The sequence below is a fragment of the Chrysemys picta genome, chromosome 15 (assembly GCF_011386835.1).
Source record: "Chrysemys picta bellii isolate R12L10 chromosome 15, ASM1138683v2, whole genome shotgun sequence".
Taxonomy (NCBI): Eukaryota; Metazoa; Chordata; order Testudines; family Emydidae; genus Chrysemys; species Chrysemys picta.
In genome coordinates this window covers 18,504,010-18,531,361 of record NC_088805.1, presented here as the reverse complement: position 1 = coordinate 18,531,361, position 27,352 = coordinate 18,504,010, and the positions used below count along the sequence as shown (strand labels likewise).

At 42.1% G+C, this 27,352-nt stretch overlaps 1 protein-coding gene and 1 long non-coding RNA gene across 4 annotated transcripts in view; both read right to left on the bottom strand.

Moving 5' to 3' along the window:
- The window catches only part of ZDHHC8 (zinc finger DHHC-type palmitoyltransferase 8), a 234,785-nt gene that overhangs the window by 123,986 nt on the left and 83,447 nt on the right, over window positions 1-27,352 (bottom strand). The gene's annotated exons all lie outside the window — the stretch shown is intronic.
- On the bottom strand, window positions 4,749-13,765 carry LOC101946492 (uncharacterized). The gene is made up of 3 exons (XR_255830.4): window positions 10,492-13,765; window positions 10,371-10,396; window positions 4,749-9,723 (listed from the first exon to the last, which is right to left on the bottom strand). It is a non-coding gene; the product is annotated as an uncharacterized LOC101946492 (long non-coding RNA).

Genomic DNA, 27,352 nt, shown 5'->3' with positions numbered 1-27,352 from the left:
CTCCAAAGAGCTTACAATCTAAGGACAAGACAAAAAACACACAGACTGATGGGGAGCACAAGGAAACAATGAGACAATATCGGTTAGCACAATAGGCTGTGCTGATGTCAGTGCATGGCAGCCTAACCGTTGTCAAATTGTCTCTAGGGGTGTAACCTTGCAAAAACACTAAAATAATTAAATCCTTAAAAGTCAGTGTAAAAATACCCCTCCCTTGGTCATCCTGATGCATTAAAATAAGTATAAAGGTTTAAATCTACCAGGCTGTACTACATTCTGTTCTCAGAAACCTGACTGAAAGGTCACTTCAGCACAAAGGCAAATGAAACTTAACCTGAGCCATAAAGATGGAGGGACTTCCATGTGCACCAATGACTGCATGAAACAGGGTTTAGTTTAACAAAAGAGCATGAATATAGTTGATTGAAAATGTTGCATTATTTGCAAGTAGCTGAATACACAAAGAAATGGAGAAAATAGTCTTAAATAATTTAATCTCAAACTCTGAGCCCAATCTTGATTACACTTATTACCAGGGATTGTGCTTACCACCACCAAGAGCAATCCGATTTACCATTATAATATTGCTCCTGTTTGTAAGCACTATGACACTCTGATTCAGGAAAGCATCCCTATTTAAGACAGCACTTCAGCCGTGTTTAAGTCCCAAATCAGGGCCTATGCCTGCTACTAAGCGATTGCCTGATCAAGACTAATTTGTATAATGCATTTGTGCAGTTCTAGAGACAGGCCCCTATCCTACAAGCAGCTCTGTGAAGATCCCTCTGTGGAGCCCCACTGAAATCAGTGGAGGTCCCTTATCCAGATAAATGAAGGATTGGGTCCACAGTTTTTAACCCCTTAACAGACTATTGAAATTGCTACAGACTTGTTTTGTAAGTAACTACCATAAGAAATGAAGCCATTGCTGGGGGCTCTCTTAGCAAGTACATCTTGCCCCTTTTCCCTTTAGTTCTTCACAATGCACATGGCAAATCCATTGCTCATTCCTCGACAAGTCTGCTTTCTCTGCTTGGTTTCCTGGGAGTCTCTATTGGCTGCTTGTCAGCCAAATGCTCACTTTGCCATCTACATAGCCAGAGGGCTCAGTGGTGCCAGCCAACACTTGTTTAAATAGTAGTACTGTTTTATAACACGTCATGCTCTGTGGTACTGAAAGGAAAAGCCAGTAAAAGGAATATTTAATCTAGTGATTAAACACAACACCCTTTGCTGGCTGCTGAAACTGGCAACATGCCATCCCTGTCTGCTGTCTTCACCACCAAAAGGACTATTTTAGAAACTCAAGGTCCTGTAGTACTGGGAACTGTACCTTTAAGTGGCTTAACTTCCCAGACAAAGTCTGGGGCATGGTCACCTCAGAAGCCCCTGTTCTGTTATGCGCAGGCAATTGGTAATGCATTACTGAATAAAGGGGACCTCTTTCGAGCACCTGGAACCCAGAGTGATTACCAAACACCATAGCTCCCTTGCTACGAATGATTCAAATGAGTAGGCTGGCAAGAAAAGCTGGCCAGCCACCAATAAAAGCTTTGATCCATCGGGGGTGAAGTTGACGTTGTCCATTTCCAGACCCAGAGGTAATCAGAATACAGTTCCTTTGCAGGATTTCTGCAAAGCATAAAGACTAGAGCTGTACGTGTACACACTACAATTTAGAGTGAAGAATTTATTCCATAAATATCTCCTTCCTTCCTCCGGTCTGAGAATTATCCAAACCAAGCAATCTCAAGCTTATCTCATCACAATTATTTGCAAAATAGTCCAGCAGCCAATTCTTGGACTGCAGCTCCTTTGCTAATATGAATACAGAGGGCCTGCATGGCATTTAAAACATTAACACAGGCTTATGAATCACATAAAACTTTGCTGGCCTTGGCAAAGAGATGAGTTTCTTCTCCATTGTGAATATTTGCAATGGGTGTGCTGGGATGATTAGTGAAGCGAAGGAGTATTGTTTCAGTCCCTTGAACTTAAACATAGCTAAATATCAGTGTGAATTGTGACTTTTATAACCAATTATACAATTCACAAATTTCCTTCGAGTGAACGTTGGAGCTTAAAATTAAACTTTTGATGAGTTTTTCTTCCAGGGAAGTTTGACTGATTAAGTGTTTACAGAAAACCAGAACAAGGATCATCAACACTGTCAAAAGTAAAGAGTTCACTTTCAAATGAACACTTGTAGGATTTTTTTTCTCTCATCACCATTCATCCAGCAGTAATACAAATATAACACGAACCCCAGTGACCTGAAATGGTACTATGAGGGTCCTAAACCGTTTACTAGTAACCCCTGCCCTCTTTCTACCCACATCCTCTATTTGCCACAAAGTTCCTCTTGGTTGGCCACAAACTCTGTTTACTTTACACCCAAAATGTGGTTCTAAATTCCAAGTGAGTTGAGCCTATCAAACACCCTCCCTCCTCCTAAGAGTCATCATCCAAGTCAAAGCAGCACAGAGGACTGATGTGAATAGCACCACCAATATGAATTGCGGCAAGAAAAATTAAATATGTTGACCTGCTCAAGTAAGTAACTAAAATTCTCTTTATTTCTGACTTTAATGGTTTGCAGAATCAGGTCTGTATATTTTTATACCGGCTCAGCGTAATAAATTATACTTACAAAATGGCCTCCTAAAAGACAGCTCTTTCTGGCAGCATTACAGGGCTGTCTCCACACAAATGTGGTGATGCCGTTATTTCTTACTAATAAATCCTAACAACATCACAGTTTCTCAGAACAAATGCTGTCTTTGTAAGAACATCTCTGTTTGCACAGTGTATTAAAATACTCAATTAAATTATGCCAGTGGACAGTGGGAAAACCTGATGAATGCGTCATGGAGCTCTTAATCTTGTTCTATGTTGGCCATAAAGAAGATTTTCAATAAAGATGAACCCTAAATAGTGGTTTTTAAGAGCAATATCTTGAATTTAAAATGGTCTTGTATATTATAGTGGTTTTATGGCCCACATGAATATGAAGGTGGCTTGTGTATATAAATCACAGCATTTTAAGTAGAACAGCACTTGCTCATTTGTATTCGATTTCTCTACGGGATAAACTGTTGCTGTTCCTTAGCTCACCAGGTAGACACCTGTACGTGTTGATGCAAAGGTCATGAGTATTATTGGCTGCTGCATATATATGGTTGACTGATAATCCTGCGGTCTATGTAGCCCAAGTGAAATACAGCCAAAGATTACTAAGCATGGCTGTGTGATTTAGCAGCCTACATCTCACATTCAAAGGTGATGAATTTACAACCTAGCTCTCCCTGCTCTGCCCTGCCCTAGAGTCACCTTTCACCATAGTCTAAAGCCACACTGCTCACATTCCATGTATTCTGTTCACGTGTCTCCTTCTCCCCATCTCCAATCATTCTTTTCAGCTCAGCTCTCTACCAGCCCCAACACCATGTTTATGGACACACTTGTTTCAGTAGCTAATTAACACCAATGACACGGAAAGGTGATTCACATTCTGGGAGAATTCTTTGCCACTCTCCTGGATGAGTGCATGCAAGCTATTTCTGTTACAGGAGACAATTACTGCACTTATGTGCCTGTAATGGACAGCAGATTGGTTTCGGATTAATTCCATCAAATCCTGCTTTATATCAGATTAGTCCAATGAGCTAAACTCAAATCAACTTTACAAGAGTGGCTTTAACTCCCCTTCACAGTTTGATTTCTAGAAAAAGCAATTAATTCTCAAAGACAGAGTTTGGTAAAGAAGAACTGGAGATCCTTTAAAAAAATCTTATCCGTAATTAAGAGCATTACGGCTGTGACAAATGAAGGGAAGCAGAAACACACACAGACTTCACACACAAACACACATAGGGGCAATAGGAAAGCTCTTCAGGTAGCACCCTATTGGCTATAGCTACTGTGCTGATGCCATTGGGTGCGATCTTGCAAATGTTACCAACCAGAGTATTTACTACTGTGTGTTGTTCCATTGGTGTCTATTCATAACAGTAAGCACCATACCCAGTAACACATGTTTGCAGGCACAAGACTCAATTTAATCTAGCTCATAAATACAGGTAAAACAGTGGATTGGAGGACCCTTCAAGTCGCCCATACTGCTGCTGCTTCTCTGACTGAACCATGCTGCTGCAGTGACTTAGTTTCTATAAAATGCTGTTGTCTGTGGTCTCTTGCAGAAAATTAGAGAGGAACAGTTGCAAAGGTTATAGGTTTGAAAAAGGGGGAAAAAACATTAAGGAAAGGAAAAAGCTTTTCACGCTGCTACAGTTAAGAGTGTTCCTATTGGAAAAACCTACTCCTGGGAATTCATAAACCTGGGCATAAAAACTTGCTCCAGGCTAACTTTTTGCCTGCAGAAAAATATATTCTTTTCATTAATGTGAAACTCCCAGTTACTGGCATGGACAAAAAGTGGATCCCCTGAAGTTTCAAGCAAGGAACATTTTTTAACTTCACACTGCAAAAGAATGCAAGCTTATTTGTGTGTCAAATGCTTGTTTTCCGTAATTCACCAGCGGCTCTGGGTTCTGTTAATACTACTTTGCAAATGCTCCATAGCATAGACTGGCTACGTTTTTGATATTTATAAAATAAACTCTGCGGCGGACTGCTTGCACATGCGCAGTACCTTGTTTTCAGGCCATTTGCCACACATATCTATTAACAATACAACAGTAGCTCCAGAGTGGAACAGAAATGCCTCGTAAATATGGATTTACGTAACTGACTGTAGTAACTCCAGGTTAGCGAGGGCAGCTGATGAACAGGCCCAGAGTAGGATGGTATTTAAGGCCTCCAAAATGTGACCAACCCTACAGCACATGACTCAGCTTCCCTAACCCCATTACAAATCTAAAATATCAACGTATCTATTTAAAGCATACAGCAGGGGGTAAAGGTGGTGTAAGAAGAGTCAAGCCTCAGATAAATAAATGCAATATTTTATTGTTGCATTACATTTTTCAAGCTACATAAATAAGTGTAAGGACATTTTGTGGTTGTACTAAGCCACTATGACAACTATGACCTTATTGTGGCAGCAAAATGCAAGAAATCCCCTAGGATTTAGCAGTATTCTGACATTACAATCCTGCAGTCACCTCCATAAGCAATTAAGCTAAATTGCTGCACTGATCCCTGTTGTATTCAAGAGGACTGTGTCAGAGTAATGCAGCCTGTCAGAGAAGAAAGTCGAAGATGTATAACTAGTGGCTGATAAATGCTGAACAGTTCTAACAAGTGGTAAGAATGACTGCAATGCAAAAACGAATATAGATTCCACAGAGGCTGTAAAAATTCTTTCTTCTAGTTGTGTCAGATCTACCTGAATAGGAAACCCATATTCTTAAAGAGAAAGTTAGTGGCCATGGACGATGCCAGACTTGCCTGATTCTATGCAGTGGTTAAGCCAGAAAAGAAGTCAATGGAGTTGCATAAAAATATAAAACAAAGTGGTGTTCTTCCCTAGTTGTGGCTACCCCATGTGCTGAATGCAGCATACCCCAGCTCCCTTCCTCTGCATGTGAAGGAGCAAGGTTGGCACACTGTGTGTTGAGCAGATAGTGACTGGGCCAGAAAAGCAGCTAGGCTGGTGGTAGAAAAGAATGATGCTTCAATATCCTACAGGCGAACGTAAGGGATATGGATTTTTTGGGGCAGAGGGAGGGTGATGGATGGACACTAGGGAATAGAGACGACTGATGAGGATGAGACACTGATTAGAAAGAGGAAGAAAGCAGGAATGAGAATATCAATAAAAACATGGGGAAAAACAGAATGAATGCATGAAGCAGAAGCCTGAGAAGAGAAACACTAACAGTATGTAGCATATAACAGATGGAGAGAGTGTACAGGATGGGAAAAAGGAAAGAGGAAAACAAAAGAAAAGGAGAAGGTATAAAGTGTTGCAACAGAATAGTGTGTCGGTAAGTCCCGTGGAGTAATACGTTACTCCATATTTAAGGGTGCAGTGAGTTACTGTTTATGTCTCTAAGGGGCATCCATTCCAGGAGGATGTATCACTGCCTCATAAAGATACTACTGAAGAGCAAGGAAGTTTGTCATTAGAATGCAGCAGATTGTCGTATATGGCAGGGCTTGGCATCACCCCACTACACCGATTGTTAGCATGCTCTCGGGAGGTGTCCCAAGACTGCTTTTGGCCCAAATTCTAAGCAAGTGCCAGTGATCAGCAGGACAGGCAACTTCCCCACATTCACTCACCACCAACGTTCCAACGACCAGCTCTAGGGGCCAGAGGGGTTGCTTAGTCTCTCAACAGTCCATGCAGTCTGTGGCCCGTACTGGTCTTTCTCAGTGGAGGGCCAATGATCAGAGGTAAAATTTGCTGTGGGTTAGTTTTTAACTATGTATGTTGACACACTGCTCCAAAAACTGACTCTCTCCTTGGCAAGTTGAAAAAGTGACTGTACTCACTATTTACGGGAACTGGCACAAACAGATGCAGGAGGCTGTAAAATAGGAGACTATTTTGTCTGAAGTTAAAGCAACAGGCTCTAACTTTTTGCCTGGTTTCACCAGTGCCATTTCATGACTTTCTACCATAAACAAAAGTCACTTTCTCAAAATATTAAAGGCTTGGTGAGTTGGCATTGAACAAAGACTACAGTCCCACCCTGAGCGGTTTATATTATAAGACTCTTGAAAAACTGAAGATAGTTTGCTAATCAGTAGCCAGGCTATATATTTTATTTCCTTGGACTAGACAAGAAGCATCTGGCACAAGCAATGGTACTGCAACAAATAATGCAATGAGTATTTATTTTGCCTCCTTAAGACAATCACATAAAGCACACTCAATTTTAACCTGTATTTGAGGTCTATTGTCCAAATCCTGTTTTCAATGGCTGGATCAAAAACTTGCTTCACAAATTGTTGGGCCTAGTGTTTGGCATAGTTCTTTCTTAAGGCCAATAGCTGGGGGCAATATGCCCTTGTTGCATTCAGGCTGTCTTAGGACCAAAGCCTGCAATAACCTTAATGCAGCGTGCACTCACATGATGCTAATTGCAGGATCAGGGCCTTACTGTAGACAGCAGGCTAAGTATTGATGTACATGAACCATGCTTAGAGGCCTAAAATGTGTCAGCTACCAGTTTTGGCTGGAAAAGGAGGGGCAGGACTTGTGAAGTTTCCACTATAGGGAAGATTTGACTAGTCATATCCAAAATACAAACCAAGTAGTGAGTTCTAGCCTCCATACATATGGTAGTTCTACAGATTAAAGGATCCTGGTGTTTACAGCCATTTCCCCCTTAAAACTGGGACGATGCGTCTCATTGGGTTTTATTGTGGGGAGTGAAAAAAAAATTAGATTTAGATTAACATGAAACTGATTTGTTTCCTCACTGCAAGGCAACAGCAAGCTGATACCCCATTTAATCGCACAAGTGCAGGTGTCTGAATTTAGTGTCTAATATATATACACATTCTTTACTTTCAAAGGGGAAAATGTGAATTAAGTAAAAGATCTAGAGCCAGATTCTTCAAACAAATTTATTATTGATGTTTCTTGCCTGTCTGACCTAAGACGACTGACTTCTGAAACCTAGACTTATTCAAACCACTACAATTTCCTCTATAAGCCATTTGTCTAGAGTAGAAGACCAGGAGAGCAGCCAGATTTACGACTCATGACACAAACATATAAATCTTGGGTCTTCGTTTGCAAGTTAAACAACAGTTAAGTGTGGAGTTTGTCAGACTATGTAGCTTTTGATCCTTTAATCAGATGTGGAACAATTTAACAGAGTAGAAGCAGCATTTGTATTTTCCCCCTTCATGTATATATTTATCCTTCAGTTTGCTGCTAGTTCCCAGGGCAAGTGTGTAACAACTTGCACACCATTGGGATGCAGCTGCCAATTTAACTGTGGGGAATTGTCTAGATGAGCTACATTTTCTTCCGTGCTTAACATTCCCCTCCAGGCTAGAAAGACAATGTTGCAGACATGTCGGCAGTGGCTTCCCCAGCCCCTCAGCTCCTCTAAAGAGGCAGTCTAGTAGCTAGCATGGCTAAGACAATGTCTCAGTCATGCTTTCTGCAATGATGCTAACAACAATCATCCATATTATCATTAATTGTATTATCATAGCACCTCACCAGCAGCTAAGTTCTTTAACAACAAGTGAAGAGAAAGTCTGAGGGTGTTATTTTCTTACGATAGGTGGAGTCAGAGTTTGAAACAGTGGCTATATATTACTAGCTTTGTTGGACTTGTCTGATTTGCAGAGGTGCAGAACTCTCACCACTGCAACAGAAGTCAATGGGAGCTGTGCTTTGAGCACATACCAGGCTACGTAATGCTCACTACTCTGAAAAGTCAGATCTTAAAGTGTCAAACTGGGCACCCAAAATTAGCGAACATTTGACTTTAATCTCTGTTTCAGTTCTCCATCTGTAAAATGGGGAGAATACTCACTCATTTGGGTGTGTGAAAATAAATGAATGTTTGTGAAACACTCCGATTCTATAGTGACGTGCGCCACAGACAAGACAATGAGGAATTAATAAATTCTGTCTTCAGATCACTGTTTGGACAATGTGCAGTTAAAAATTCTCTATTGTCAATGCACACTTAAGAACTTTTAGTGCACAGCAGCAGGGTCTACATGGACAGCATGCAGCATGGTAAGTGTTTGTGCAGATATGGCCAAAGTGAGCACCTTCCATCCTATGCACTGAATGAGGCAAGGGGGTACTGGGGTAAAACACTATGTGATCATGTAATTAAAGACTATCATAATGCACAACAACAATTAAAGTTGCCCAGGTAACCTTAATTCTGTCACTTCCTATCTTTTGAGTTCTACACTTTGAAACCTTATGGATGTTCTTTTAATGTACTGTTTGTGTATTTGTATTCCAGTAGCCCCAGAACTGTGCTAGGTACTGTACAAACACATTGCTGCTGGAGAGAGTTTGACCGCATGCAGAACTGGTGCAGATTGTGCCACTGTGGTGTGGAATTCTATTTAGAAAAGAATGATGGCTTAAGACACCTCAAAAGGCATGAAATTGTTTATTTACTGGTGACCTCAAAAGGGCCAGCATCAGTGTTGCCTGATGAAAAAAACCTGCAGATAAACAGCCAAATAAGGATAAGATGTGGCTTGTCAAACAAGCTGTGCTAAACCCTAAAATTAAGTGCCAAACAGCACTGCTGTTACCCTAAGTAAGGCAGATGGGGCGACAGCTGTGGAGGAAAGGTAGATAGTGTTACAGCTGAAGATGCATACAGATAGATGAAATGAAGAGATAGTTGAGGACCTAATGAGAGCCAGAACCAGAAGCCAATAGGACATGAAGACCTGCCATCCAAGAGAGAAGTTTCTTACTCTGGAGTCAAAATGGGAGCAACTGAAGGGTCACGTATGCTGGAGAAGCACGAGAGTTTACCGGATCCAAGAATTCAGAAGCACAAGGACACCAGCTGGTAGTCTGACGCATTCTCATCCCATTCACTTTCAGACAGATGTTAAGGACCAGGAGAAGTCTAGTGTAGAGCTACAGATAGGAGGGGAAATTGTTTAAGCCATGAGCAAAGTGAACCAGGACCAGCGATGAACCAAGAGCCGTGTCAATGGAGCCAGGTTTCAGAGATCAGGCACATGAAATTGGAGGCTGGACGTGCTGAGCAGGGTAAGTCAGGTGGTGATTCCAAATGACCGTCTGGTTGGCTGCAAAGAAAGAAATTGCAAATAAAGGTCTTATAATTGTCCTAGATTTTTTTGCTCACAGAAGATAATAATGTGTTTAAGTTACAGGTCGCTATAATCCTAGTACTGTGTTAGTAAAAGTCAAACATTAATTTCAGAAAGAACAGGAGTACTTGTGGCACCTTAGAGACTAACAAATTTATTAGAGCATTTGTTAGTCTCTAAGGTGCCACAAGTACTCCTGTTCTTTTTGCGGATACAGACTAACACGGCTGCTACTCTGAAACCTGTCATTAATTTCAGAGAAAGTCAAGGCCAACCTATGTTGGGTGATGGAGGCCAAGAATGATCAAAAAGGCAGAAATTGCTGCTTGATGGATACACATGTTACCATTTTGGACAGCGAAATGCATCACTGCAAGATATTTGGGTAAAAAAAAAATCTGTACTTGCTCTGAATCCTACTTGTTGCCTTGTTGCATTCTAATAAATACATTAACATGTTGCAATAAAGAAGTTTGTATCGTGCCACTGAAAAAGGTTTACAAGAGAAGTTACTTTAAGGGCTATTTGAAGTATAGACTGAAAGGAGTTTGAGGAAGATATTTTTGGGTTAGAGGAAAAACTACTTAATGTAGAACTTTATATACCTAAACAGGAGAACTTACCTCTGCTGGAGCTAGAATTCCTACACCTAGAAGAGAACAGAGGAACACTTCAGTGTTTTGTTGCAAGGCTGAAGTTGGCATGTCATAAAAGTTAAGTTTATTTGCAAAAATAAATACTTACCCAATTAATGTGCTTCTAGGGTGCTGATGCCCCTATAAATCCATTGATGGATCTTAAAGTCAGCGGGGAAGGCAGGTAGAAGATAAATCTGCAGCCCAGACACTAAATGTTGATATAAAGTGGCCCAGGTTGAGCAATGGGTGCTGGTTGCTGCTGCTGTTAAGGTAACCATGGCAGAGCGAACAATCTTGCTTCCTAGATGACTAGATTTAGGGTTAGGCCTGACTACCCGGTACACAAGAGGGAACGAGTCTAATGATGATGTCTGGGGTTAGGTTGTTTTTCTTAAAAAACATTAGCTCTATAGATTGGAGGATTTCATGCAGAACGAATTGCTCATTAGTCCTTTCCACACAAACCACACATTCTATACTAAGCAAGTTCGTCCAGCAGAGTTGTGTTTCCACTGGAGTGATGTCTAAGGTCTGGAGCCCACTCCTGAGGTTCTCCCTGTTGGCAATATAATATGACATTGTCTGTTTGTTGTACCAAGTTTTTACAATATGCAGTCTGCTCTTCCTAAGTCGTTTGCACTTATTAAAGAGAGCTTTCACCGAATAGGAATTGCACTCCTGAGAAAATATCCTTTGACCCACACTCCCTGGGATGTGGACTTTTGTTTGTACTTGACTAAAGAAATTTTTCCAAACTGAGCCCTTTCAGTCTTTACAATGGACCTAATTGTCTGGGATTGATCTCAAAGTTACCTTAGTAATGAATTCCCATTATGATATGGTACCCAAAAGAGTTATAGAGAATGCCACCATGGGACTACTGGCCACAGAGGACCAGCTAGTTTGAAGTATAACTACAGAACCAATGTTTTGCTGCAGTGTGGGGCTCCTCTTTCACACAGAATGTCAAATTCAGTAACAATGCACACAAGCCACAAACAATGTTATCCTACCACATAGAATAAATTCTGGTGAACTAAGAGGGCTACATACACCAAACACACTGCAAGTAAGCCAGTGCACTGCATGATTGACTCATGTTTATTTTTACATACGCTTCTCTTTATAATAGTATCTACTCACTGTGTTGTATTTGCATACTTCATTTTATAAATCCTATCTTTTGCAGCTACAAACTACTATAACAGAGGATGTCTTATTTCTATTGATACTATTATCTAGTTTCTATCACTAAGACATTCTAGGCATAAAAATAGAATTCAATGAAATTATACCAAGACTTTTTTTTTAAAGTTTTGCCAAGAAACTGTTGATGGATTGCTGAAGACTTATCCTGTCTCTCTTGCTGGTAAGCTGCTGCCACTATTTTAGATCTTTAAGGAAAGAATCATGTGTCATCTACAGCAAAATAAAGAGATTGTTTTCAGTAGTAAAACAAAAAAATATTAACCAAGAAAACCTTTAAGGTGGTTCTACAGACGGTCACACTCCAGCTAACTGTCTACAATTATACCTAAATAAAATTCCTATCAGAATTGAACTGTTAATTAAGATACTAAGTGATTATTTAAAGCGTGCGAGATTTCATATCTTTGCAATATATGATTTTATTATATCTACTAATAACAAGATGGCTTTCCTGAAGTTATTTTACATAGCACCTGTCCTCATAGAAGTAGTTGTTTAACTTTGTGCTTTCAAAAGGTATTGGATTCACAGCTTTGGAAATTGAAGATTTCTGTATTCTTAAAACAGGTAGAATAGAGAGCAACAGCGAGACTGCCTCACATCATTGCTCTGCCAACATGCCATTGCCCTGCTTGGGGGCAGTAAGGGAAGTGATGCTTCTACATAATGAGGCCTCTAGGCCCATTCTTTTGGTCTCTGCTGAGATTAAGAACAAGGGAGCCAAATGGTTTTAAATAAGTAAAAACTTGACTGTGGAGCTGAGGTAAATTCAAGCTGGTAACTTGGAGGTGATGGAGACTGTCTTGGTAGCAATGGTTTTCAAGGGACTAAGCCCCCATTCCTGAAAGAGTATTTTAGCAGAGAGAGGCATATTCTCTCCCCCACCAACCCGGTACTGGTGCTGTGGGTTTTAAGTGTAGTCTGCCCAGTGGATTCCCTGGAACTTAGCCTAGCAAGTACAGAATGCGTGGGAACCCTTGAGATTTGGGGTTCTGCACGCATGGCCTGTATTATAGGATGCCACTACTGGAGAAGACAAAAGCCATTGCATCAACAGGTACAAACCTTACCAATTAGAGAGATGGATCTATTTCCTTAAAAGAATTTTTGATTTGGTTCTAGGAATGAGTAAAGGGTTGATTTTTTAAAAATACTTATTTTAATCTGTCTAATTCATCTATTACTAACTCTGATACAGAAATGGAAGGATGGGGTTACGGTTAGTGCAGGAACTGTAACCAGCTTCCTGATTCTCCTCCCAGGTTTAAACTCTCGTCAATTTTCATCAACTTTTTTTGCTGCACAAACCCTAGTTTTATTCCCTGCAGCTATCAGATATAAGCCTAGACCAGTACATATACTTTATCTTTAGTGAGCCTATATTTAAGGTTGAAAACTCAACTTCTAGAGCCTATGATTGCTAATATCATTCTGGATATCAGTCCAAAGTTATTTCTCTGGAGAAAGTTGAGTCAGTCCCAAGAGAAAGTTTTAGGGGGAAAATGTTTAAAACTAAAAAAAAGCTGTTTGAGACAATGATAATTTTGCCCAATTGCCATATTTTAGTTGTACTGGCACAAAGCTCCTCTTAGAGATCCTGCCAGGACTCCGGCACTAGACCCTTCCTTGTAATGACCAAAGGATAAATAAAACATGGTCTCAGCATTGGAATCTGCATGACTCAGATCTACTAATCCCATTCAAGGTAGAGTGAATGGTCTCTTAGAATACAGGCTAACTATTTATGCTAAACAATCTGTTCAATCTTGCATTTAGCTGTGACATTCGGAGTACCTTTCCCAGACCTGAAGAGCTCTGTGTGGCTCGAAAGCTTGTCTCTCTCACCAACAGAAGTTGGTCCAATAAAAAGATAATACCTCACCCACCTTGTCTCAGGAAATTCTCAGTTAAGAGTTTAACACCAAACCTACCTGTGCACTCTGACCTATCCTAGGCAGGTAGATGGGGTACAGACACATCTGAGTCATTCCCTTTGTGGGCTGGAGACTACCCCTGGACTCTATTGACCCCACAGCCCTTTTATAATCATGAACCAGCACATTGTAATACACAACACTGATCAATCTCACATGGTCTGAGAGCATTGCTTCAGAGAGATCTGCACATGTAGAGGTCCCACCACTCATTAGTCTCCCGCCCCCCTGCACAGAAGGGTGTTTTCTTAACACTGCCGTGGGTTGATAGGGACGTGTACTGTCCTCACTGAATTTCTTCGAAGGAGTCTGTTCAGCCTCAAGTTGCCTTTTTTGCTTAACCTTTCCCCCCCCCCCATCAGTGGAATCCACAGCCAGCAGCGCATAGAACCAGGCTGCTAGGGCGCTGCCAGGGACAAGAGATGGCAGGGGTATGGGGAAAGCTACGTAGATATCTCTGGACTCCCAAGGGTCCCCAAAATATAGGGACAAACCCTGCTCCCTCACCTTGGATGATGCAAGAGCAACTTATTGAGGGAATCCTCAGTAAAGAGTCCCCTCCTATGGATCGTACCACAAGAAAGGATATAACCCTTGCTAAATGCTACAGACTAGTCTACGTAGCACCCAGGGCTCACAGGGGATGGGACAGCTGGACTACAGACTGGGTAGTCGCTAACACATTGAGCATGATAAGCTGGGGAGCAGGTACTTGCCTCCAGTTTTGTTCAGAGCTTTTCATTCCTTCCAGAGCAGACTTTGGTGTTGTATTTAGCAAGATTCCCAAGCACTCCAAGTGACAAACAGGTAATACGGTGCCTATCAGCAGCTGTTTTGCTAACACTAGCTCCAACCCTGCTGTGGATGTGAATTTGTTTTACTGAGGGGTGGTCTACACTACTGCTTAAGTCGATGCAACTTACGTGGGTCAGGGGTGTGAAAAAGAGACACACACACCCTGAGCAACATAAGTTACATCGACTTAAGCACTGTCCACCTGGCGCTATGTCCACAGGAGACGCTCTCCCGTTGGCATAGCACGTCTTTACCAGACGCGCTACAGCGGCGCAGCTGCATCAGTGCAGGCTCTAGTGTAGACTTGCCCTAAGAATCAGCCAAGAGACTGGAGTTCGTTTAATCAGAGGAAAAAACAATCTTTAATTGTCACATGGCCAGCCAGAGTCCACCAGAAGCAAACTCCTGATATAAGGATAACACCCACTAGCCCTTTACACTTTGTTTTAGAAAGAGGGCTTAAACCTGTTCCCAATGAACTCAATGGAAGCAGGATCAGACTGATAGTGTAGATTCATTACGACTAGACCTCTTTATACAAAAGCAGTTGGCAAGAGAACTATTAGTAACTCATCTTTACATCCCTTTTAACAGTTAATAGATTGTTTTTGTAATTCATGACTCATCTGAAAGCAACACAGTAACAGTACCAAAACTCCCAGGCAGTCTCCCAGGATTTAGAAAAGAAGCCAGTAAATTATAAGACAACAGTCCAACAAGAACACAAAAGCAGGTTCCAGCAGCGTTGCTTACTGACCTTATTCACATTGGTTAACCTTAGACAATACAGACTGACACCATCTGCCTGACCAAATTCAAGTGGTATCCCTAACTGCCTGACAGTTAGGTGGTTTGCTATGGCATCAAATATTAAGTGTTAGGCCTAGTCTACACTTAAAAGTGTGGTCAACAAAGCTATGGGGCTCACAGGTGTGAAAAATTCCACCCCTGAGTGCTGTGGCGATGCGGATCTAGCCCCTGTTGACCTTGCTACTGTTGTTCGGGAAGGTGAAGTTCCAACAGTGATGGGGGAAAAAAACCCTCTGTTGCTGTAGGAAGTATCTACACTACAGCTGTAGTTCCGTAGTTATGCTGCTGTAGTACACATAGTGTAGACATAGCCTCAGCAATCTGTCTCGGGGCAGATGAGTGACCTTTTACATGGGCTTGTGAGTTTATGCAATTCAATTTTCAGATAAGATGCAACCTTAGGCCTGGGGGGTGGGGGGAGGTGTCTCCAACCCTTCAGGAGCGCAGAGCACTCCACTGAAATGGCAGTTCCCACCTGAGCTGGCATAAAATGGAACACTACTGCTGATTAACAGGAACTGTTTTTCCTGCAGATATTGGGTGTATAACATCCTGGACTTTATCCAGATACAATGTAAGAAAAACATCCAGAAATAAAGCTAGAAAGAAAATGTGGAGCAGCCCCGTACATAGATGAACAGCACTGCCCCATTAACCTTATTTTAAAAAGATATGTCATCTGAGGCCCCAGATTAACAAAGACCCTGCACCCACCCAACATCTAGCTGTCACATTGCTGAATCCAGGTTCCCTTTTAGGGCCAGTGACTCAACACTTTAACAGGAAAAATAGTCCAGGCTGAAATGTTTTACATCCAATGGGAAGGGAGAATGTTAAGCTTCTTGTAATAAGGAAGGAAGGAAAAAACCATTAGTAGCTAGAAAGGAAGCACATTTCAGTATGGTTGCTTCTGTCCTTAAAAAAAGGGAAAGCAAATACAGGAACATGTTCTCTCCTATACACAGTTGTGTTTATACGCTTGGAAAATCTTTAGTTTCAGTAAAACTAGGCAGAGGGGAAAAAATTATTAATCTTCTTAAGCACAAAACCCTGCCAGATATCAAAGGCAACTCAGATCTAGCCTGGAAGAGGCTTAACTTAATACTGTTTCCTTTTATGTAACTAGGAAGAGTCAAGGACCACAAATGTACAAGTGAACAGGAAGGACAAACTATTTTTTAAAAGCTTACACCTTATTACATATGCTTAAATATCAGCATCAGATCGGTAAGACTCATTGGGCCCAGCAGCCTGGACACTTCTTTGGTGCTAACAATCCCCTTCCCCCTCTTATTTGAGTCCTACCAGATTTGTTCTACCTTCTAATGACTTAGGAACCATAGGAGCAAAAATATGTTTCCTATCCATGATCAGACGTAATATTCTGGTATTATTTTTACATAAACTTTTGGAACTATTTCAAATAACGAATTCCCTCCACACAGGACTTTGCTGAAAAGTACATGAATGCAATGTAGCCCCAGGATGGAAAGGGGTGTCACTGGTTTGATGAGAATTAGAAGAATCACTTTATCACAACAGTAGGATCATTAGGTCATCCCAGAACTCTTTTTTTGGAGACTTTTTATTTTACCTCTCCAAGGGTCACCCAGCGCACCGAAACAATTGTCATTCATGGGAGGATTTAAAGGCGTGGAAAGCATGTTTGAGCTCTAGTCTAAACAGTATGTGCAATAATTAGATTAAATCAGTTTAGAAATTAATTGTTAAATTGGAGCAACCCTCTGTGTGTGTGCCCATATTCTGGATTAAGAGTACCCTATATCGATTGAGGTTAAATCAATAAAAAACAGACTTAAGCCAATATAAGAGGTTCCTTAAACTAAAATAGTTTTAGAATTTCCACACAAGGAAGTTGTTCCAATTTAACTAAGTTCAGGCCTACACACAATCTTTCATTTGTTTAGGAAAGCTCCAAATGGGTTTAACATTACAACTTTAATTTAAACAGCTGTGTGGAGACAAGGCCTGCGTGTGTATGTGGTGGGGTGTCCATCCCACAAAGGACTGGAAGGAATTAAGATGGCCAATTAACTCCCCAGGCTGCACCTGGAAGAAGAGCCAGGAAGCAGGGAACTAAGTAATTGCAAGCAGGCTCACCTCTACAGGAACAGGTGGGGCCTTCAAAGCCAGGAAGCTGGCTACAGATGGGTGTGTGGGGTTGCAGGCAAGGAAGTAGGCTGCAGCCACTCCCTGAGTGGAGGGAGATGGGAAGCCAGATAAATAAGTAGGAAGAAGCCAAGGGAAACAGCAGCAAGGTGTAGGACCATGCAGAGACCGTGGCTGCTTGTTATAGGGTCCCTGAACTGGAACTCAGTGTAGAGGGAGGGCCTGGGTTTTCCTACCAGCCACGGGAAAGCAGCAAGAGTGTTGGAGATGCCAGGCAGTGAGTCTGGAAGAACTCTGAATTCCCCAGAAGGGGAGCACCTTAGTGACCTGGCCGGAGGCCCAAGCCACCGAGAGGAAACTGCAGTCCCTGGAGTGAGGACGGACACAGGGCATGGGGGAAGACACCCCTGGAATGCCTGACAGAGTGAATTCCCAGCAAGAGGCCCCACTAGTGTTGAGTGAACCCTGTGACAGTGTATGAGAAGGATACTTTAAATAATTAAGCAACAGAGGGTCCTGTGGCACCTTTAAGACTAACAGAAGTATTGGAGCATAAGCTGCCGTGGGTGAATGCCCACTTCATCAGATGCAGGCTCACTTCTACAGGAACAGGTGGGGCCTGTTGTGTCTGATGCATCTGATGAAGTGGGCATTCACCCACGACAGCTTATGCTCCAATACTTCTGTTAGTCTTAAAGGTGCCATAGGACCCTCTGTTGCTTTTTACAGATTCAGACTAACACGGCTACCCCTCTGATACTTAAATAATCAAGGCTCCTCTGAAAATGCCCTGGTTTCCCCCACTGTACGCATTATAAACACCCAAATTTCCTGCATCTAGCTAGGTGTCTTGTAAGCATGTTACAACACCACAGTGTTTGCTGTGTCTTGTTAATTAAAAATTCACAATATTCAAATAGAGAAGTATCCTCCGTGGACCATTTTATTCATTCTGTATTAGAAATAGGTCCAATCTGTGAGGTTCTGACATCAATCTGAACTACCCCCAAAGTTGAGGGACTGGTGCTTGGTTCCAGACCATCTCTTTTACAACTTATATACTTAAGCATCCTAATTTACCTCCTCCTCCAAACCACGCAAACACCCCTCCATTTTCCACATCGCTATTGCAGCTTACAGAACTGTCAGACCCCCTACCACGTTCCCTTCCATGAATACCATGTTTATTCAGCCTTCTAGACCAATAGGTTCAGCACCATGAATCTATAAATTAACACCAAATACAGCCTACACCTAGCTTAGCACTGATTCTTCCTTTGTGCATTCTTCCTCGGCCTCATGGATTTGAGAATCTCAAACACAGTCAAAAGTCTCACTGAGTAGTTTTAATGTAAATCACAAGTCTAGCAAGATGTAGTCATTACTACGACTACAGAAAAACAAGAAGAGAAAGACACCATCTGCTTTATTAGATTCATTATCTGTATTTGATTAGCTCAGTCTTTGTTAGTTTTAAGCACAAATGAGAAAGCTGTTTTCTCAAAATTATTCTGGATCTGTTTTCTGTGGGAATAAATCTTTTTATTGTAAAAATTTCCCAATTAGATTAGCGTGGGATGATTCAGGGCCAATCTACATGGCCTCTTGAATTTAGATCCCTCCATCTTCCCAATGGTCCACAGTCCATAAGCTGAAGTTGTTGCCACAGATTGGGAAATGGTGCTGAAACAGAGACTCAGAGTGAGGAGGGTGGATTTTGCTCTAAACACAATGAACCACCTGAAGCGCACAAGTGTCTTATTAGCAACGCACATTGCTCACTCAGAAGCCAAGGAGAAGAGCTGAACCTTGAGATTTCTAACTGCTATGTACAAGTTGGGACAAAGATGTTAGATGCATTGGCTTCAGGGCCGGCGCAACCCATTAGGCGACTTAGGCAGTCGCCTAGGGCACTAACATTTGGGGGGCGGCGACTGCGGCGGCCAGATCTTCGGCTGCCCCGGTCATCGTCGGCATTTCGGGGGCGGGACCTTCCGCCGCCTCTGACGGGGGCGGCATTTCGGGGGCGGGACCTTCCGCCGCCTAGTGCGGCAAAAAAGCTGGTGGCGCTCCTGATTGGCTTGATGTAAAATAGGTTGCAATTTTAAAATCCAATTAATGCATACACAAAAATATGTAAGTTTTAATGTACTGCCAGATCCAGTTTGGACCCCACTTATCTATAGTGCCATCTCTCCACTTGTGCTGAATGTATTGCTAATACAATATATCTCTGGTAACAGTACATACAGCACGCCTGGCTATTTTTGCTACGGAATGTTTAAAATAATAATAAAAAACAAAAATCTGTTTCCTGTTTCTGACTAGAAATTAGCAGCTTTGTTAGTAAGGCAGCAAATTTAGTCCACCAGAGTTTTCTCCAGAGGAAGCTGGATACTCAAGAGCATCTCTCTGCCAATTGTGCAAGAGAAATAGCCACTTGTCATTATCTCTTAGGGTACATCTACACTGCAGCTGTGAGTGTGCTTCGCAGGGTGGGTAGACAGCCATGTTAGCGCTGCTCAAGCTAACACTAAAAAGAGCAGTGTAGCTAGGGTAGCAGGGGAGGCAGTTTGCTTGGGTTAGCTGCATGAGTACAAAGCCTCCCGCATCCCTGGGGTATGCACTCAAGACAGCTAGCCCTAGCAGTCAGCCACGCTACCACAGCTACACTGCCCTTTCTAGCATTCTAGCTCAAGCAGAGCTAGTGTGTGTCCATCTACCTGTGCTGGGAACCATACTCCCAGCTGCAGTGCAGACATTATTAGTTCTGCTCTGTACACAAATTACAGTACTAGATTCTTCTCCCTAAGATTGGCAGTCATCGCATCAAGGCATTGAAATCTACTGCCTGTTACCTGGTTTGCACAGGGCAGCACATCTTATTCAAGATTTTTTTTTTCACCTTCTTTCCATATATGGTGTACATTACCATATATGCAATGGCCGCTCAGCTCATCACGTTTGGATGCCACAGGACCATTAATGCTATGTTAACCTGGCATTTTCACTGTGCCTGGGTTGTAAAACCAGAACCCTACCTAGCAGCACATTTACACATTATTTCTCGGCCTCTCCCCAAATCTCCAGCTATAGGGGGCACTATAGACATGGTACATTTAGAAACTAAAATATATTCACATGAGAGCACTGACCTTAGTTTCTTAGATCCTTGATTCAAGCATGTTAGTAGAGTTAGAATTAGTAAGGTACTGGTTGATGCTACAGGTTCATTGCCTGCACTCATCTAAGGCTCACCAATGCACACACTAGGATGGCTTACTGCTGTTAGGATATATTGCTCAACACCTCCCCCCCCTTAAAAAAAAAAAAGAGCAATGGCATTTAACATGAAAAATAGTTACTAGTCCAAAAGTAAGAAACAGTAGGGAAAGTTTATTAATGCCTTCTCTATTATTGTGATTACTTTCTCCTATCCATTTTCATTTTTAAAAAGCCACTTCAAGTCATCTCAGAGAAGGCCAGCTGCCCTTTCAGCAGTGTCTCTGGTGAGATGGTTTCTACCAGAGTGAAAGTGACTGAGAAAGTCCCAAACTGCCCTTCAGAATCAGGGCTGGGGCAAGTGGGGCAATTTGCTCCAGGCCCCGGGTCCCACAGGAGCCCCCATGAAAATATAGTATTCTATAAAAAGAAGAACAGGAGTACTTGTGGCACCTTAGAGACTAACAAATTTATTAGAGCATAAGCTTTCGTGGACTACAGCCCACTTCTTCGGATGCGCTGTAGTCCACGAAAGCTTATGCTCTAATAAATTTGTTAGTCTCTAAGGTGCCACAAGTACTCCTGTTCTTCTTTTTGCGGATACAGACTAACACGGCTGCTACTCTGAAACCTGTCATAGTATTCTATAGTATTGCAACTTTTTTTTATGGAAGGAGCCCCCGAAATTGCTTTGCCCCAGGCCCCGCTGAATCCTCTGGGCGGCCCTGTTCAGAATATAGCACTGGACAATCAGTACCTCCTGAAATCCTGATTTCAAGCCAGCTGGCACTCCACAGAGGGAAGTGGAGTTGCCAGATCTCCAGAACCCGGTTGGGGATTACAGCCACAAGTGTCCCTTCCCAGATAGCCATGCACGGTATACTGATACCTTGACAGCAAAAGCTGACTAGAGTGGAGGTGAGTGAGTTTGGGAACCAATATGCCATGACACTCCTTACTATTAAGGCAATATACACATTGTCCCACTGTGTTCTCCATCCACCTGTACAGCTTCTCACTGGTGTAAATGTACCAACCACAAGGAACACTTTTGGAAGATTTTCTATTTAACTATACGTCATCTGTCTATAGAGATGCAGCTATGCAGCATGCTGCAGTGACAAGGAAGAGTGACATTGGGCTTGGTTGTGTGATTAAGCCAATATTGCTTGCCAGACACACTCACAAGGTTACTAGTCACAAAAACAAATAGACAGCGAAAAGTCCCGAGTGCTGACACTTCTTTCCATTATGTTTTTCCTGACAGTAAGGCAGCAGGAAGCCATCCTGCTCACCACCCTTTCCACAGAGTGTCAACAGTGTGCCTACTTCCTCTGCCTCTGTGTAGGACTTTTTATATTTAAAAGTAATCAGTATAAATAAAAGGTGTTTCCTAATAGTAATAATTCTCTTAGCAACCTGGTGTGTAATGGGACAATGATTTTCCGACTTACGGTTCCACTCAGTACTCAGTTCCACTCCCTCAAAAAAGTTTCCTCTGTACTTCAAACATCTTGTTCACAGGATTAGGTCCAGATGGTTGGGTAAGCATGAGATCATATTGCCCTCTGACTTGGGCAATCCTGGACCACATGTATGTACACAAAAGAGAAACCAGCTTAATAGGGGAGTGCTTAAGGAGAATGAACTGAAGATACAGTTTGCCCGCAATTTGCGCTACAATGCATAATGACGGCTTCTGAAGAGGACCGAACAAAAAGATATTTGTGAGATATTGAAATGAAGCGGAGTTGAATACTTGACATTTTTTAAACATGCAAGGGCTGTGACATGCTGAGCAGCAGCACATTCTGAACAAAACCTTTTTAGAGAAGACTGAAGCAAGCCCACACATCACCCATCGAAAGGCCTTTTGAACTGAGACTTGATTGTACAACACAGATGAAGATATTGTGCCAGAAGTCTGGGACAGTGAAAGGCTCTTTAAGCGTGTAGCTATGGTGCTGTGTGCAGGAAGTGCAGTTCATCTAATCCCTCCACCCCGTAGGGATGGAGGAGCCTTAGGAGAAAAAGCAAGAATCTAAAATGCCATCCAATGCCAAGATCCACCTCTGCTCACTTGAGAGCAGCAAGTGCTAGAGCACAGCACCTAGAGTCCCTTTTGGATTGTTCTTTTCTGGAAAGAGCTGGTCTTTGAGTTATGTAGTCTCCATACTTTTGCTCAAGAGTTTAGCTCAAATGGAGTTGTTGGCTCAACCGTAATAGCTATTTTTAACTTGAGTCCACTCTCTTCTCTTCCCCTGCCCCCAACTTATTCCTTGTGCCTAACGGGGCAAATCCTCTCCACCCAGCACTGGTCTGAGCAGCCAGTTCAGGTGTGGGGCACTGCACCAGGGTTGGACGATGAGCAGGGAGGAGCTACAAACTCCTCCATGGAGGCTATTCTAACCTAGCGACTGAAATAACTTACACAGGCCCTTAGACACACTTCTCCCTGCAGGGAAGAAGGGTTCTGTAGCAGTAGCTCCTCTGGCTTCACCCTCTGCACAGGGAACTAGCACAGAGCAGGGGCCTCATAGAAGGGTCTGCACCACCTGCCTGGTCCCTTCTGGCAAAGTTCTGCCACCCTTTGCACAGCAGAATCACACCACTCTACTGCCGGGCAACCTTATGCAGCCATTATGGAAGGGGCTGGATTTTCCCATCAGATGCCTGACAGGATAAAACAAATTAAACAGGTGCAACTTATGGCCCAGATCTCTGTGCCATTAACGTCGATGGGAGGAGACTCTGGTGTACAGATACTACGTGTTAATTAGTTTATTATGAACTTCAAGCTAGGGAGTGGTTTGAGCACTGAGTTTGGGACTCTCAGCTCAGTGGAAACACAGGTCCAAATCCCAACAGGTCAACTCATCGTAGAGACCCACACCCAAAATAACGGAGGGCTGAGACTTTAGAGGCTTATTCATAGATTCCAAGGCCAGAAAAGACCATTGCAATGATCTATCTGACCTCCTTTATAAACAAAGACGATAGAATAATTCTCCAAAATAATTCCCACAGCAGATCTTTTAGAAATACACATCCAATCTTGATTTAATAATGGTCAGCGAGGGAGAATCTACCACAACCCTTGGTAAATTGTTCCAGTGGTTAATTATTCTCTCTCTCAAAAATTTACATTTTATTTCCAGTCTCAATTTGTCTAACATCTGCTTACAGCCATTGGATCAGGTTGTACCTTTCTCTGCTAGATTGAAGAGCCCAATATTAAATATTTTTCCCCATGCAGGTAGTCAGAGACTGTAATAATGTCACTCCTTAACCTTCTGTTTGGTAAGCTAAATAGATTGAGCTCTTTGAATCTATCACTATAAAGGCATGTTTTCTAATCCTTTAATCATTTTGTAGGTCTTCTCTGAACCCTCTTCAATTTATCAACATCTTTCTTGTATTGCGGGTACCAGAAATGGACACAGTATTCCAGTAACGGTCAAATCAGAGCCAAATACAGAGGTAAAATTGTGACGCACTCTATGTGGTTTTATGAAAATATGCTAATGAATGTGAATATAATGTAACTGGAATATGGTTCACGCAAAAGGTCTCTTGTAAGGTTTCATTACAAAGCTTATTATCTACTGAATGTGGTCATCCTATTTGTATGTATGTATCATTCTTGTATCGGAAATGAGAAATATGGGTCTATTGTAGTTATGCAAAGTGTGGGCCATTAATGGTGATTTGGAATCTTGATAGCTTCCATCAACCAGGACAATTGACTGTGGATGGATCTGTTTGCTTGCAGGCCTTCCTGTGAGTCAGGCTGGGAGGAATGAGGGGTTGAAGTCTTACAGTGACATGTGATCATGTCACCTGAACTGGAATCCATCTTTAACGTGGTGCTTTTCCATTTAGAAGTTGGGGTGGGAACCCAGAGAGGGACAAAGGATTCCCGCCTTATGCAGGGCGGCAAAAAAAACAGAGCCGGCCCTGCCAGTGAAGGGTCTGTCATAGCTGGTAGCTGTGAGCCCACAGCTGGATTAGGGTCTCTTTCCTTTTCGGGGCACATAGGAGTGTCTGCCCCAGAGGGGAGCCCAAAGAGGAATTTTAGGTATACTGCCTCTGCCATGGACAGTGTCCAGGTCTCTGGCAGTAAGTTCAGGAGGAGGGTGTGATGTTGCACTCTATATGATTTTATGAAAATATGCTAATGAGTGTGAATATAATGTAACTGGAATATGCTTCATGCAAAAGGTCTCTTGTAAGGTGTCATTACAAAGCTTATAATCTACTGAGTGTGGTCATCCTATTTGTATGTATGTATCATTCATAAGTCCCAAGCTGCCAGGGAAGACAGGCTCAGAGGTAGTCCCAGCACCTCAGTTGGCAGTTCCCAAGAGGATTTCTGTGATCCAACCCATCACAAAAATAACCTCTCTGCTCCTACTTGAGATTCCCATTTATGCATCCCAGGATCAGAATAGCTCTTTTGGCCACAGCGTTGCACTGGAAGCCCATGTTCAGCAAAATATCCATCATGACCCCCAAATCTTTTTCAGAGTCACTGCTTCCCAGAATAGAGTCCCCCATCCTGCAAGGGTGGCCTGCATTCTTTGTCCCTAGATGGATACATTTACATTTAGCCATGTTAAAACACAGTGATTTTCTTCTCTGTTCTGAGTGGATAAGAGACCTCTCCTCCCCACTTTGCATATGTGTCCTTTACCAAAATTACCTATGTGTGTCCGCAACCTTTGTGCGCCAGTCTGTGTAACCATTTACTGCCTTCCTCACCTCCTGCAATTGCTGCTGCAGCCCACTAAAAACGGCATATAGTATGCAAAACGTAACTGGATCCCTTGAATTGAAAGGAGGGACAGAATTTTTTAAAGTATTTATACACCTATAAATAACCAAGGAATGATCATTTCCAGCACAAAATAATGGAGCCAAGACATGCACTTTAAAAAGGATGGGGGAGGGGTGCAAAATCAAACCAAGTTATTTTCTTACATGTCAATTGGGAAATAAGTTGTCCTGCAGTACATTGTTGGTGATGGTGGGCCACAAGGGATGAGCCCAGCTTGATTTTCAGAGCTTGGATTGCGTTTACAGGGCTGCCAGTATGAAATGTGACTCAAACCTGAAATCTCATGAAGGCCTTGTTGATCTCAGTCATTCCATTTGAAGTACTCTGTTCAATATTTTTTGAGTTGAACTGATTTTAAATTGTGAATTTATCACCAAAATACTTTAATTTGAAAGGAGCGGGCAGGAAGCAATCCACTCTTAAATTATCAAGCCTCCACAGCACATCCTATTCTACCTTTATGAGACCGTTCATCTTCCCTTCCCCCCATTACAGAACCATCCACCACTATAAAGGTTCTCTTTTCACTTACATTCTTACCAAAGGAAAACACAAGGTGAACTAATTTCCCCGAACACTTGCAACAAGTACAACTGAAACCGGAGACACCCACTTGAAGATGACTTCATTTCATTATTACTTGATTTATAATCCCCCATATTCTAGGAGCAGCTCGATTTGGATGACAGCAAATGATGAGGAATTAATTAAATGGAAACTTCAGGAAAATATGACTAATCCTGCCTGTGAAGAGTGGGCCAAGAGTGGGTTTGGTCAGTCTGATTCTGGACAGATTCAAAGCTTAACTCATGACTACACAAGAGTGAACACTGAATACACACATAGTCCACATCAAGTCATTTACAATCTTGGGGCAAATTCTGCATCTCTCGAGTACATTTTAAATAGGTCATTACATTACAAAATCCACGTTGAAAAAATCCACGTTCCTGAAGAGACCAATGTCACTTTGTGCCAAATAGTCACTTTTTTTAATCTTAAGAGTATTGTGCAGAAAAGTTAGTTGCAACTAGATGAGTGAATCTGAGATTCCATTTTTAATAGAAGAATTGAGGATTAGCTGGATTCATAAGCCTCAGATGCTCCAGTATGGAACTTGAACAGTACTTTGATAGTTTTCTATTCAAATGAAGTCATTAATAAGAGCAGCCTATTAAAGTCTCCTCACCTCCTAAAATTATATCACAGGATAACATATTGAATCCAGAAATATTCACACTTTAAGATACTGCTGCTTCAGTAAGTCTGTTGAACCACTGAAATGTGTGTATATAACAAACCTTTTGGGGGGAATTTATACCCTAGAGCAGGGGTCGGCAACCTTTCAGAAGTGATGTGTCATTTATTCACTCTGATTTAAGGTTTCGGGTGCCAGTAATACATTTTAACATTTTTAGAAGGTCTCTTTCTATAAGACTATAATATATAACTAAACTATTGTATGTAAAGTAAATAAGGTTTTTAAAATGTTTAAGAAGCTTCATTTAAAATGCAGAGCCCCCCCCCCGGACCGGTGGCCAGGACCCGGGCAGTGTGAGTGCCACTGAAAATCAGCTCGCGTGCCACCTTCGGCACGCGTGCCATAGGTTGCCTACCCCTGCCCTAGAGAAAAGAGATAAAGGACCCCAAATACAGTGGAGTAACTGAGATCAGAACCTGGTCCCACATATAATGACTTAGGACAACTGTTCAAAAAAATTGGTATTGTCCCAATATTTGGGACAAAAGGCAATGTTTGCTCAGCTCCCTAAATAGGTAATGTCCACGAGAAGTCAGTAGTGTGACTATTCAAAGCACTGTTAACACCACACTTTTCCCTGAGTGGAGCCATATTAATAAACGAGTTTCCATGTACTGTACAGGGTTCCTTACTAATAAAGACACTGGAAAATCCTGAAACAATGTGTACATCTACACAGCAGACAGTGATGAGGAAAGAGGGGGGAGACTTATAGGACAAATCCTGAATACAAAAAAATTGGAAGAGGATCTCTTGATCACATAGCATC